At 40.3% G+C, this 12,640-nt stretch overlaps 1 protein-coding gene across 1 annotated transcript in view; it reads right to left on the bottom strand.

The window, feature by feature from the left end:
• The window catches only part of SCARB2 (scavenger receptor class B member 2), a 56,525-nt gene that overhangs the window by 19,772 nt on the left and 24,113 nt on the right, over window positions 1–12,640 (bottom strand). The window lies entirely within an intron of this gene.

The following is a 12,640-nucleotide window of genomic DNA, read 5'->3' on the forward strand; positions in this document are numbered from 1 at the left end:
TAGGATTACAGGCATCAGCCACCATGCCTGGTCTCTGTTTCTGACATACAGCATAGTTAGGTTCATGTTAGTACCCCCAAATGAGGCATTAGAAAGTTCTTAGGAAGTGCCTGGTGCCAGGGCTGGGCCTAGAGTCAGTGTGAGTGATTAAGATGTGCTGAAACAAGTAGTAATCAAGATTTTTTAATGCACCATTTCTTAAAACCAAGATTTATGCCAAAAGTTTATGATGAACAAAATTTTAAATAAAAACAAGATCTGATCTTTTGTTCATCAAATGCTTCACACTTGCCCTAGCCCTGCCTGGTACACAGTAGATGTTCAATAAATTCCAGTGTCTGTTTTGATCTTCCCTTTGCTTACCTGTGCTTATTCCTAAACCAGCTAGGGTTAAGATGTCTGACATGGTAGCCACCATGTCACCATGTGACTAGTGAGCACTTGAACTGTGGCTAACTGGAATTGAGGTTTGTTGTAAATGTCAAATACATACAGAATTTCAAAAACAGTGCCAAGAAAACAAAAAGAATGGCAAATATCTTTTAACCTTTTAAAATATTGACTACATTTTGAAATGATGCTATTTTAGATATAATGGGCAAAATTAAAATATATTATTAACATTAATTTTACCTGTTTCCTTCTACTTTTTAAAAAATGTGGCTACTAGATTAGAAAGTCTGGGAGAGAGATCCAAGATGGCTGATCACTAGCAGCTTGGGATTGTAGCTCCCAGTGAAAGCGCAAAGAACCAGAGGACGCCACACAAGAATTTTTGTTGCTCACGCACCAGGAGATTCCCAGCGGAGGAGCCCCACGGGTCGCCAGCGCGACTCTTGTGACCGGCGAGGCAGTTTTGCCGGTGCCTCGGAGCTTTGGTTCTTGGTGCACAGTCAGAAAAGCAGCATCAATCTTAATGCCGCTGATTTAGTCGGCGCAGTGGGTTGCTCAGATTTCAGCGCTGAGAATCAATAAGTTGGACGTCCACTCAGAAACCCAATTACAAAGACGGTAATTATAAAGATCACAGACGGATAAATCTACAACGAAGGGAAGAAAACAGCCAAAAAAGGCTGAGAATACCCAAGATCAGAATGCCTCTCCCTTAGCAGGGGATCCCAGTTCCTCATCAGTAACGAAACAAGGCTTGATGGAGAACGAGTGTGTTCCAATTACAGAAGCAGGCTTCAAAATGTGGATAATAAGAAACTTCTGTGAATTAAAAGAACTTGTTCTAACACAATCCAAAGAAACTAAGAACTTTGAAAAAAGATTTTACGAAATGTTAACAAGAATACACAGTTTAGAGAGGAAAATAAATGAATTGATGGAGCTAAAAAACACAATACGAGAACTACGTGAAGTATGCACAAGTTTTAACAGCTGAATTGATCAAGCAGAAGAAAGGATATCAGAGGTCGAAGACCAACTCAATGAAATAAAACAAGAAGACAAGATTAGAGAAAAAAGGATAAAAAGGAACGAGCAAAGTCTCCAAGAAATATGGGACTATGTGAAAAGACCTAATCTACGCTTGATAGGTGTACCTGAATGTGACGAAGAGAATGAATCCAAGCTGGAAAATATGCTTCAGGATATTATTCAGGAAAATTTTCCCAATCTAGTAAGGCAGGATAATATTCAACTTCAGGTAATACAAAGAACACCACAAAGATACTCCTCAAGAAGAGCAACCCCAAGGCACATAATCATCAGATTCACCAGGGTTGAAATGAAGGAGAAAACACTAAGGGCAGCCAGAGAGAAAGGTCAGGTTACCCACAAAGGGAAGCCTATTAGACTTACAGCAGATCTCTCAGCAGAAACCCTACAAGCCAGAAGAGAGTGGGGGCCAATATTCAACATCCTTAAAGAAAAGAACTTTCAACCAAGAATTTCACATCCAGCCAAACTAAGCTTCAGAAGTGAAGGAAAAATAAAGTTTTTTGTGAACAAGCAAGCACTCAGAGATTTCATCACCACCAGGCCTGCTTTACAAGAGCTTCTGAAAGAACCACTATACATAGAAAGGAACAAACAGTATCAGCCTTTCTAAAAAATACCAAAAAGAGCATCAATATGATGAAGAATTTACATCAACTAATGGGCAAAATAGCCAGTTAATATTAAATGGCAGTATTAAACTCACATATATCATTATTAATTCTAAATTTAAATTGACTAAATCCTCCAATCCAAAGACAGACAGGCAATTTGAATAAAAAATTAAAACCCATCAGCATGCTGCGTCCAGACCCATCTCACGTTCAAGGATACACAAAGACTCAAAACAAGGGATGGAGAAAGATTTACCAACCAAACAGAGAGCTAAAATAAATAAATAAAAAGCAGAAGTTACAATTTTTGCCTCTGATAAAATAATCGTTAAAGCAACAAAGATCAAAAGAAGCAAAGAAGGACATTATATAATGATAAAAGGATCAATGTAACAACAAGAAGAGCTAAAGATCCTAAATATATATGCACCCAATACAGGAATACCCAGACATACAAGACTAATAAAGAGACTTAGACTCCCACATAATAATAGCGGGAGACTTCAACATTAATATTAGACAGATCAGTGAGACAGAAAATTAACAACGATATCCAGGACTTGAACTCAGATCTGGAACAAGTAAACGTAATTAACATTTATAGAACTCTCCACTTTAAATAAACAAAATATACACTCTTATCAGTACCACATCATATCAACTTAGAAGTTTAAACAAAATGTTGGTTGGCTCCTTGTTTGTTATTCTCTTCCCTCATTTTCTTTTATGTCTCCATTATTAGGACAATTATAGGCATACCCATATTTAGACTGCATTCTAGCCCAGGCAATAAAGCAATACCCCCATCCTCTCTCCCTCTTCCTCTTTCTCTTTCTTCCTCTTCTGTACTCTTTTTCTTCTTATTAAAAAAAAAAAAAAAACAAAAAAACTAATCTTTCCTTCTGCCCCACCTTTCCTCCCCATTCTCTTCCTATCTCTTAAAAAAAAAAAAAAGAAAGAAAGAAAGAAAGAGAAAGAGAAATGTGTCCACCAAAAAAAAAAAAAAAAAAAAAATGTGGCTACTAGAAAATCTGAAATTACATATGTGGTTCATGTAGTATTCCTATTGGACAGAGCTAATTTAAGAGCACAGGTTAGGAAGGCACTGGCCAGCTGGGCTACCCGCACTTCCCCTGAGGCCTTTTTCCCAACCTAAGCAGCACAGGGGTATTTTTCTCACCCACCTGCGGATGTCTGTACATGTCTTAAGCATTCAATTATAAACTTCTGAGTGACATCATTTAGATTGTGAAAGAATTATTAGGTAGCCTCAGGTAGACTGTAAGCAAGCTGAAGGCTGAAACTTGTACATAAAAATGCTCCTCGGTGATGATGGAGTTATGTCCCAATAAACCCATCATTAGTTGAAAAGATTGTAAGTTGAAAGTTTGTTTTTGATTCCACAGCTTAGTATCTTTCCAGTTGACAATGGGATATTATCTGGATGTAACTCTATTGTCATTGGAGGGGAATACCAAATACGTATCATTTTCACACCATCATGAAGTCAAAAAATCATTTAAGTTGAACCATCGTAAATCAAGGACTGTCTCTATATTATTATATCTCCTTATACTTCTTAAATCCCTTCTAGATTTTAAAATAAAAATAGATGAGAAAATAAACAAATGCATTCATATAGATGCATAAAAGTAGATGAGTCTTTGTATATTTTCCAGTGGAAAAACCATTTTTTTCTCTGCTCTCATACTGTAACAATTTACTGACTTCTGCTCACCAAGAAGTATGTGGCGTTTTCTCTCCAGCGATAATAGTTCTGCCTTGTCCTCCAACTCAATTCAATTCTGATACTTTCTACTTTACTTGGAGACAGCATCAGATTCTACAGGTTGAGACTGCCTTCCACTTCCTATGCCAATCAAAAGCCCCAGGCTGTTTAACCTGGGCTAATGGCTATACATTAGGGTTCCCACACCCCACTCCCCCACCTCCACTCCCGGCTTGGGCTCAATTAATTTGCTAGAGCAGCTTAGAGCACTAAGGGAAACACATTTTATTGCAAAGGATATTACAAAGTACACAGATGAAGAGGTACATTGGGCGCGTTATGGGGGAAGGAGCTCAGAACATCCACGCCCTCCACAGGCTCATTACTCTCCAGGAACCTCCCTGTGCTCAGCGCTCTGGAAACTTGCCAAATTTAGTCTTTTTTTTTTTTTTTTTTTTTAATGGAAGCTACATTACATAGGCATGACTGATTAAATCTCTGGCCATTTGCGATCAACCCAACTTTCAGCCCTTCTCCCCTCCTGGGAGGTTCAAGGGTAGGGCTTAAAGTCCCAACCCTCTAATCCTGTCCTTGTCTTTCAGGACCAGCTCCTATCCAGAACCTATAGACGCTGCCAGTCATCAGTCAACTCACTAGCATGCAAAAAGACACTTATCACTTAGGAGATTCCAAGCATTTTAGGAGCTGTAGGCCAGGACATAAAGGAAGACTAAATATATATGCCATCATGTCACACTTCTATAGCACTAAGCACCAACCTATGCCCACTAATCCTATGAATAACTAACACTTGCATAGCTCTTCAAAGAGTTTAACCCACATTATTTCATTTTATTTTATTTAATCCTTACAAGTCCGTAGTACAGAAGGAGCATGTAGTACTGTCCCACTTCACAGATGGGGACACAGCACAGATAGGCAGAAGAGTCAGAACTTGATCCCAAGTCTTCTCATTAGCACAGGGTGCTCCTCCCTCTGTATGAGACAACCTCTCCTAACAGGTACCTAAGAAACGCCTGTAGGATGAAACCAGCTAAGGCCTCTAACAAATGCCTCTAACCAAAGCCAAACCTAAATGATAAATTACACACCCTTCCAGTTTACAAAGAATATACTTTAAAATCTGATAAGACACTTCAGTGTTAAAATAAACAGCTTGAAGTTTGGTGTTTGCAGTGGACTTTTCCATTGCTAGACAACCATTCCCCTTTATTCTGGTAATAGCCCTGATTTCCTTTCCTCTCTTATACTGTACAGCTATGCAAGACCATCAGTAAAAGGTGCTATGGGTCTTGAGCTCAACCAGTTCCTTTCCTCTGGCTTCTGAATCCTGAGCACAGTGCCTCAAGACAGAAAACACAGTAAAAGAGCCAGGCGTGGTGACGTGCACCTGTTGTGTCAGCTACTTGGAAGGCTAAGGTGGGAGGATGGCTTGAGCCCAGGAGTCTGACGTTACCGTGAGCTATGATGGTGCCACTGCAGTCCAGCCTGGGAAACAGAGCAAGACCTTGTCTATACCCCCCGAAAAATAATAATAATTAAATATAGAAACAAGAAAACTCAGTAAAAGACAGGATTCCTCCCAGTGGCAGACACATGATGTGAGCCGATACGCTCTCGTGACTTGGATCTTTAAAGCAGCTGCCCTGCATCCTGCTCTTGTCTTCCAAGCTGCTTTCCTTGATTCTGTTAACCTACCTTATATCCTTCAAACAGATTCCCCTTGTACTTAAATTAGCCAGCGGTAGTTTCTTTTGCTTATAACCAAAGACCCTTCACTTAGAAATCAAAACTCAGTCTTTTTATAGTTAAGAATATGTAGATTCAGGACCAATTGGAAGTGTCAGAGCCAGGTTTAGAATCCTAGTGACCTCACCTCTCATCCAGGGTATTCCTTGATTTTACACAGAGGCTAATTCACAGAAATTTACTAGAATATGGAGGAAAACAGGAAATTTCAAAGCCAAACTTTTGTGGAAGCCAAGTCTAGTGCCTGCGGAGAGGGGCATGTTGATCAGTTACTGTTCTACAAGATCAAAGAAGACCAAAGGAACTTTCAGAAATACAAACAAGAGTTTGAAAAAACAAAACAACAATAAAAAACAAAGCAAATTTCCAGCCTAGGCAATTAATCAAGGAACCATACTTAAAAGTGCCCGGCATGGTCCCTGGTATTTAGTAGATGCTAATGAATCTTAGACTATAGTATAACATTTGTGAATCACTATGATGGTCCTTATCATTAAGAAAAGTTCAGTGGCTGAACATGGTGGCTTACGCCTGTTATCCCAGCACTTTGGGAGGCCGAGGTGGGTGGATCACAAGGTCTAGAGATCCAGACTATCCTGGTCAACATGGTGAAACCCTATCTCTACTAAAACACAAAAATTAGCTGGGCATGGTGGTGTGTGCCTGTAGTCCGAGCTACTTGGGAGGCTGACACCGGAGAATTGCTTGAACCCAGGAGGCAGAGGTTGCAGTGAGCCAAGATCATGCCACTGCACTCCAGCCTGGTGCCTGGCAACAGAGTGAGACCGTCTCAAAAAAAAGAAAGAAAGAAAGAAAGAAAGGTTCAGTTATGCTCCATGAACTATTTAATCAGGTAGAAAAATGCACGGTTGGTTTCAGAAACAGTTTTAGAAACAATAAGAGTGCGATAAGGAATGGAAATCAAAAGGAATCATTTTATTTAGGTGGAAAATTAACATCTGTACATCTAATTCCTCAGAGGTGCTTGATAGATCGGATGCACATAATACTATCATAGAATAGTTATCTTTCAGTTATATTGGTTCCTTTATTCACCGAATCCTCTGTTGAGAATTATTATTAAGAAGGGATAATATGATAATAATAATATTATCCTGAGATAATATGACGTTAAGTCTTGGTTCTTGTCCTCCAAGAATCCACAGTAGAGCATGGGAGACTCAGAGGCCAATAAATGTGATGTGGGCATACAGAGGAGGAAGGGATGGCAGCTGGAAGGGGACTCCTGCAGGAGGCGCTTTTGCTTGATTCTGGAAAGAGGGGCGTTCCAACAGAGGCAGAGGGAGGGTGAGGGCAAGCAGCACAGCATGAAAGCACTTTCCACACGGTGAGAAAGCTGTGGTTCTGGAGGAGGAGGAGGACACACTAAAAAGACCATCACAGATTCAGGCGAGACTGGGGTGATGAACACATCAAAGTGGAAGGAGTACTGAAGTCCCAGGGTGACCACGGAGAAGAGGAAGAGCAAGGGGAACTGGCCAAAGGCACAGGCTGAGAACCCCCAACCTTGACTTTGAGTATGCTTCCCGCTCAGCTGACTGAAGGAGGCAACCTCTAGATACAAAGCAGGATACTGAGAAGAAGTGTCGAGAACAGAGTTGGGAGAAGACTCACCCACTTGTTGACAGTGTGCAAGGAAGTTTCACTCCTTAAGATGGAAACATCTCCCCGGTCTCCCTGTCCCCAGGCAGTGACACATAGGCTCGTGAAGGCAATTCACTGAATGTAGCACATGCATTTAAAACTCACACATACGTGATCACAACCTTTTGTGCATAAGATGGTGTGAGAGATCTTTTTCTATTTTTCTTACTTCTGAGCAGTTTAGGTATTTTTTTTTTCCAAAATCTGTTTCTATTTTGGCAAAACAAATACAGTTTTAGCTACCAATGTAAAAACACTATTAGAGAAAAGTGAGTCAAGTTTAGAAAAAAGGATAAAGCATTCTCCTATAATAATGGAAACAATAATCATGTTGTTCTTAAATTTTTTATTGTCTCTTTATGTTAAGAAAATATTTATACAACTTGGCTCTGAGACAGTTAAGGAACTAAAGAGTTGACAGGACAGAATTAGACAGTTTAAACAAAATTCCTGCCTTTGCTAAATTTTAGGGAAGATACTTAGATCCTGAAGAAATTGAATGTGGAAAAATAGAACTATAAGAAAATAGACTTGAATATCAAACCATGCTTTTTTTTTTTTTTTTTTTTTTTTTGAGACAGACTCTTACTCTATTACTCAGGCTGCAGTGCAACGGCTCCGCCTCCCAGGTTCAAGCGATTCCCTACCTCAGCCTCCCGAGTAGCTTACAGGTGCCTGCCACCATGCCTGGCTAATTTTTGTATTTTTAGTAGAAATTGGGTTTCACCATGTTAGCCAGGCTGGTCTCAGACTCCTGATCTTGTGATCCACCCGCCTTACCTCCCAAAGTGCCGGGATTACAGGCATGAGGCACCATGCCCTGTCCAGGAGTAGGACTTTTAAAGCTCAGAAATGATAGAAAAATTTAAAAAGAGTACACTTGACTACATATACATTTTAAAAATTAACAAGGCAACCAATGGAAGAAACAGTTGCCCCAAATGAAACATAAATAGTTCACAGAGTGGCATGAACACTCCAGAACCCAGACAAGCAAACAGGCAAAGGACAAGAACTAAAAAATATGAGGAGAACATTCAACCCATGTGGTAATCAGAGGAGAAAATGAAAACCGATCTCCACGTTCAGGAAAGGAACAGTTAAGTGTAGTAATACATTCACTCTAATAAATATTATCATCATTAACATTCATTTGTATAAAGACCAAAATATAACATTGAAAAATCCTATGCTATAACAGGTGAATAAAAAGCAGTATATTTTGTTTATGTACATCATATCATATGTACGCAGTATGATAACCATCTAAAACTCATCCACGGAAAAATGGCCAAGAAGAAAGCCACTAAAATGTTAGTTAGCATTGGTTATTTTTGGGATAGTAAAGCCAATATGTTCAAAACTTGTAGCTTCACTGCATTTTCAAGTATATCTTTAGTCATTAATATATGAGACACATACGTATGTGTAATTTTTATAATATAAAATATAGTTTACACTCTTAAAGATAATGCTGTATATAATATCGTATATATTGATGATATTTGAAAATACTGTATTACTTGATGCCAATGAATAATAAAAGAACTTAAGATATAGCCCCCACATCTTTTTAAATAATACAAGCCTAAAAAAAGAAATGAATAATCCAAACAGCAAAACTAAGAAACCCAAAAATAAGATCTTTCATGGGATATTATAAATTTAGCAGATACTTCTTAGAGATATGAAAATTAATTGGAAGTACCCTTAGACAAATTGTTTTTTTTTTTTAATTCTTGAAATGTTAGATGGTAGGCAAAATAGAAAAAGATATCTGACAAGACAAAAAAATAAACCTCCAAAAAGCTGCAGAAGCCATGGGATACCATGACTTTGATACAAATTTTATACAAATATGTCCCTAAGCAAAAGGATTGTAAGGCCAGGGAGCCTTGAATTCACTGGCCCGTTAAGGGCTGCTCAATCCACAGCTTTACAAAAATGTAAATCATACACTCCATTCCTTCAACCAGACTGATTGGTTGTTATCAACATTTGGAATGGCCATCATCTTTCTCCAAAAACATTACTATTCTGAACTCCCCAGTATGTGAAAGGTTTGGGAAAAACTGTAAATCCTGCGTCAGAGGCGTTAGGCCCTCCACAGCCTTGCTTGGACCTTCCCCATTTCAGAGGTTTCCCGCCACCAAACCAGTCCATACTAACTGGTGAGAGGGCTCCATGTCCTCGCCTTCCTTTGCCCCAGGCCCCCTGGCATACAACTGATGGAGTCAGCTGACTCAGTTGGGTGAAAACACTGGAGCACGAGCTGCTGGAATGTTCTGTCTTATCCAGCCTCAACAATAGCATCATAAAGCCACAGGTGACAGAAGTCAGACCCAGTGAATGACTGCAAAAGACAAATGTAGAGACGAGCAGACCCCATAGGGGTTTGGACAGTTCCCTAAAAAGCCATGTTTTTCTACAAATCCCAGTTCCCATGTCCGACTCAGCCCTGTTAGGAGCTCTTAGCAGCCTGCACGGCACATGTGCATATTCCTAACAAAGCCATTCATTCTCAGGGCCTAATTCCCCTGTCTTGAACCTATACTTGGGTTTCCTGAATGAAATCCTAAGGTTCTGGCTGAGCTATTAGGTGGGTGTAAAAGTAACTGTGGTTTTTGTCATTACTTTTAAATACTTTTTAATAATTGTGTCCTATAGTGTTAAACAGTTTTTCCACATGTGTCCTATGAATTTAAACCATGGTTGAAGATGTTTCATTCACATATTCCACAAACATTCATTAAACAGTAGACAGAGATAAAAGGACTTGGTCACTACACCCTATAGAGCTTCCTGTACATTGGGAAGAAAGATACCTAAGCCAATTATTAAAATGCACTTAATCACTGTCATAATGGGTACACATATTTATTAGTCAGTTCTCACGATGCTGTGAACCGACTAATAAATATGTGCATCCATTGTGAGAACCAAGGACATACTTGAGACTGGGTCATTTATAAAGGAAAAAGGTTTAATTGATTCACCATTCAGCATGGCTGAGGAGGCCTCAGGAACCTTACAATCATGGCAGAAGGGGACGAAAACATGTCTTTTTTTCACATGGCAGCAGCAAGGAGAAGTGCCCAGCAGAGGGGTTTTTGTTTGGTTGTTGTTGTTGTTTTATTTTAGACAGAGTCTTGCTCTGTCTCCCAGGCTGGCATTCAGTGGTGCAATCTTGGCTCACTGCAACCTCCGCCTCCGGGGTTCAAGTGATTCTCCTGCCTCAGCCTCCTGAGTAGCTGGCATTACAGGTGTGTGCCATCATACCCAGCTAGTTTTTTTTTTTTGTATTTTTAGTAGAGATGGGGTTTCACCATGTTGGCCAAGCTGGCCTTGAGCTCCTGACCTCAAGTGACCTGCCCGCCTTGACCTCCCAAAGTGCTGGGATTATAGGCGTGAGCCACAGTGCCTAGCCATAAGGGGTTTTTTAAAAGTCCCTTATAAAACCATCAGATCTCGTGAGAACTCACTCACTATCAAGAGAACAGCATGAGGGTAATTACTCCCATGATTAAATTACCCCCACTGGGTCCCTCCCAGGACATGTGGGGATTATGGGAACTACAATTCAAGATGAGACTTGGCTGATGGGGACACAGCCAAACCATGTCAACATACCACTTTATAACTGGTATAAAGTGGTATACTTGATACTTACTCTGTCACCCAAGCTGGAGTGCAGTGGTGTAATCTCGGCTCACTGCAACCTTCCAGGCTCAAGTGATCCTCCCACCTTAGCCTCCCAAGTAGCTGGGGCAACAGGCACATGCCACCAGGTCTGACTAATTTTTTGTATTTTTGTTAAAGACAGGGTTTTGCCATGTTGCCCAGGCTGGTCTTGAACTCCTGAGCTCAGGTGATCTGCCGCCATAATTCCCCAAAGTGCTGGGATTACAGGCATGGGCCACCATGCCCAGTCTACTTGACATTTTAAATAAGATGTAACAGGGAGAGAGCATCCCAAGTCAGGCAAGTCTCAGAAGGAGGTAACATTTGCACTAAGTAAGATGTGAAGGTCAAGAGAGGTAGTAGTGACAAATTCATTCTTGACTGAAGCAACAACATGAAAACTGGCAAGGTAATGTGTCTGTGGAGCTTATAAATCATGGGAGTGGCTGGGCGTGGTGGCTCATCCCTGTAATCCCAGCACTTTGGGAGGCTGGGGAGGGTGGATCACTTGAGGTCAGGAGTTTGAGATCAGCCTGGTCAACATGGTGAAACCTTGTCTCTACTAAAAATACAAAACATTATCTGGGCATGGTGGCACACACCTGTAATCCCCCAGCTACTGGGGAGGCTGAGGCAGGAGAATCAGTTGAACCTGGGAGGCAGAGGTTACAGTGAGCCAAGATGACGCCACTAAACTCCAACCTGGGAGACAGAATGAGGCCCTATCTCAAAAAAAAAAAAAAAAAAAAAAAAAAAGAATCCATGGGAGTATGGTTGGAATTATGCTGTCTAATACGGTAGCCACTAGCCACATGTGCTACAAGTGTAAAATGCACACAGGATTTCAAAGACTGTATAAAAAAAAGATTGTAAAGTATCTCATTAATAATTCTAAATATTGGTAACATGTTGGAATGCCACTATTTTAGAAATTATTGGGCTAAATACATTATTAAAATTAATTTTGCCTGTTCCATTTTACTTTTTAAAATGTTAGTATTAGAGAGTGTTAAATTACTATGTGGCTCATGTTAAATTCCTACTGGAAAGCCCTGGCTAGAGTATAAAATTCTAGGTTGAAAATGCCAAAAATCTAAAGAGGTTAGACATACAGAAGGAGCCAGATCTCTGAGGCCCTGAACATCACACAGGGAGAGTCACTAGGATACTGAGCAGGAAAGAAGAAACTACCAGATGTATTCTTTGAAAATAACTGGCAATAGAGTAGAAGAGATGAGAACTGGGATTAAAACCAGAGGCAGCAAAGCTCATGGAGGCAAAGATGAGACTCAGTGACCCTCTCACCTTTCAACCTCCTGAATCCGCTCAGGGTTTCTTAACCTTCTATGTGTCACAGGCCCCTTTGGCAGTTTTACCCCTATGGCAAAACCTCTAGACTCCTTTTCAGATCAACAGAATTTTATTTTATTTTATTTTATTTTTTGAGATAGAGTCTCACTCTGTTGCCCAGGCTAGAGTGCAGTGGCGTGAACTTGGCTCACTCCGCCTCCTGGGTTCAAGTGATTCTCCTGCCTCAGTCTCCTGCGTAGCTGGGATTACAGGTGTGTACAACCACACCTGGATAATTTTTGTATTTTTTGTAGAAATGGGGTTTCACCATATTGGCCAGGCTGGTCTCGAACTCCTGATCTCAAGTGATCAGCCTGCCTTGGCCTCCCAAAATGCTGGAATTATAGGTGTGAGCCACCGCAATAGGCCAGATCAACAGTTTTAAATA

This window comes from Saimiri boliviensis, chromosome 3 (genome assembly GCF_048565385.1).
Source record: "Saimiri boliviensis isolate mSaiBol1 chromosome 3, mSaiBol1.pri, whole genome shotgun sequence".
NCBI lineage: Eukaryota > Metazoa > Chordata > Mammalia > Primates > Cebidae > Saimiri > Saimiri boliviensis.